The sequence below is a fragment of the Arachis duranensis genome, chromosome 2 (assembly GCF_000817695.3).
Source record: "Arachis duranensis cultivar V14167 chromosome 2, aradu.V14167.gnm2.J7QH, whole genome shotgun sequence".
In the NCBI taxonomy this organism is placed as follows: Eukaryota; Viridiplantae; Streptophyta; class Magnoliopsida; order Fabales; family Fabaceae; genus Arachis; species Arachis duranensis.
In genome coordinates this window covers 64,394,086-64,396,793 of record NC_029773.3, presented here as the reverse complement: position 1 = coordinate 64,396,793, position 2,708 = coordinate 64,394,086, and the positions used below count along the sequence as shown (strand labels likewise).

General features: G+C 33.1%; 1 long non-coding RNA gene across 1 annotated transcript; it reads right to left on the bottom strand.

Moving 5' to 3' along the window:
• Positions 1-1,189: 1,189 nt before the first annotated feature.
• On the bottom strand, positions 1,190-2,075 carry LOC107472111 (uncharacterized). Its single transcript, XR_001588688.3, has 3 exons — positions 1,971-2,075; positions 1,802-1,903; positions 1,190-1,727 (listed from the first exon to the last, which is right to left on the bottom strand). It is a non-coding gene; the product is annotated as an uncharacterized LOC107472111 (long non-coding RNA).
• Positions 2,076-2,708: the final 633 nt, after the last annotated feature.

The following is a 2,708-nucleotide window of genomic DNA, read 5'->3' as shown; positions in this document are numbered from 1 at the left end:
AGCCAAAGATATTATTACATATAATTCAAAGTTTTTTTTAGAACGTAAATGATCTTCGTTTGACGCAAAAAGATGAGCTTCAAAAGACACATAGGTCTGTCGCCTTCATAAGAGTAGGAATGATAGGTTAGTGCGAAGTTCTTTCATTCCCAAGTCAGCTAATGAAGGCTCGCCTGTCTTTGAGTGTGCTTTTGCGGAACTATTCTATTCATCTATCCCGTTCTCTTGAAAACATACACTACAAGAATATGGCCGATTAGCTAATACAAAAAGAGTCGTAAAATCATTGCTAATCTGATGCAAAATATAAATTGTGACGGATTAGCTACCGCCTAGCAACTAATGGTTTCCTTGCTAATTACAAGTCGCAGATCAGTGACGCAAACACAACAGTCGCTAATTCATCAGAAAGTTTTTTAGCTACCGAATAAATAGTCACAAATCAATCACTAAAGTAAAAGCTAATTCCGTAGAAGAAATGGACTAAACGGTAGTCGCTAATTAGCGATAAACTCTACTGCAGCAGACTCATCGCTAAATGCATGCTAACTGCGTAGACAAAATGGAATGTTTGGTTGACGCTAATTGGCGAGAAATTTTTTCGAACCTAACTCGTCGCAAGTTGTCCGCTAATATGGTCGCAAATCTGTCACATTGTGTAGCAAATCTATAGCTAATCTTTGAAAATCCTTAATCAAATTTGTAGAAATTCTGTCGCTAAACCAAAGCTATTCGAAATGATAAGGTAGAGTTATGAAATAGTCGCTAATTTGCTAAGAAATAATATGTAGTCAAATAGTTGCAATATTATCACAAAATGTCATCGCAAATTCCTTTTAAAATAGTAACAAATCGATAGGTATCTCACAATTGTTTTAGTCGCAATAGAGTCTTTAATTTGTCACCATCATCAATAGTGAGTATGTCGCTAATTTTACCAGAATATCAGTTAGAATTCCAATTTTTTTGTTATACTAAAATAAACATCATATTATTTTTTTATTTTATTGATTAAAATGAAAGATTATAATGCATAAAAATAAAATTAGTTCATAAAAATTATACATGTTTAAAAAAAATCGAACCCAACATATTTATTAAAATAAAAGTCTAATGCATATACTTCACAAATAAAATACCAAAACAAGATAAATCTAACAATATCAATAACTATAAAAATCAATCCAAATAATTATTTATCAACTAAGTAAACTACCAATAAAAGTAAGCCAACTTCTATAAAAACTGAAAATGAAACAAATTGCCTAATCAATTATCTATCAAACAAATAAACTACGATAATAAGCTAAGCCTAACAAATTGCATTAACATAAGCCACCTAACCAAATATTATTCCCAACAAAATTACTCTAATGGTTCTTCTCTTGGTAGAATCCTGGAATCTTAGAAAGGAGAGACAGTAAATTACTCTATATACCTTCATTTACAACACTAGGCAACACTGCATTTATAGCACTAGGCAATGCTTCTTTAATGGCCTCAGTGATGTCTGTTTGTGAAACTGACTTGACTGTAGAAACACCTGTATCTTCAGGTAATGGAACATCTCTATGATCATGAATACCAATATCCAGACTGCGGCCTAACCCATGAACTCGTCCTTTCTTGTTGGTTCCTGCAACTTCTGTCCACACGTCAGGATCAACTTTAGGTTGATCTATTAAATCTTCTCCATATTTTTGTGATATTGCCTCTCAATATAAGTCCTACATCAGAAAAATAAGGACATATTATTAAGAAAACTAAAACTAAATTATACTACAAAATTAAAGACACTTACAATAATTTCCTTGGATACTTCAGAAACATATTCTCCACTTTTTTTCTTATGAACATCATCATATACTTCAAGGAAAGACACACGATGCTTCAACTTAGCTTCCTGTAACAACATTTATTAGAATATACTATCATAAATTATTTGTTATAGACAATATTTTTCTTTATACCTTTCTTCTCTTGTGTTCGCCAAAACTGATAAACCCTTCAGTGTGTAGTTTATGAGCAGGCATAGCAGCCCTATTTTTTTGACCGGCCACAGACTTGTTTTGCCACTTTGAATCTAATTAATAACAACATGAAATAAACAAGTAAAGTCTATCCGTTGTTAAACGGTCACTATTTCCTCACTAAATAAGCTTTTTATTTGTGACTCAATTGCGACAAGTTACTTCTAAAACTTTTTACGATTGGCTTTGGAGTTGTTATAACTCTTTGACGGATTTTCAACGAGATTAGCGAGCAATTTGCTACAAAGTAGTTAGGATATAGCTTCTGCTTTGCAACAAGATTACAGTTGCCAAGTCGCTCGCTAAATTAAACTTGCGACAACTTAGCGACAAATGTATTTCGCCCGCTAATCAGCGACTTGAAATCAGCGAACGAAGTATGTCAGTTGTTAAACGGTCGTAAATTTCTCACTACTTAGGTCCTAGGCGCTCAATATCCTTATTTCCACTTTAGCGACTAATTAGCAAGGAACACTTCCCTAGCTAAATGATTTATTTGTTGCGACGAGTTAGCGACGACTATTTTCTATCGCTATCCTAATTTTGAATTTTACAATATTATGCGACAAATTAGCGAGAAACTAGTTGCTCGCTAAAAATAAAAATTTTGGTGACAAATTAGCTACAAAATTGTCCCTCGCAAAATGCATTTCAAGTCTTTGTGACGGATTAGCTAGG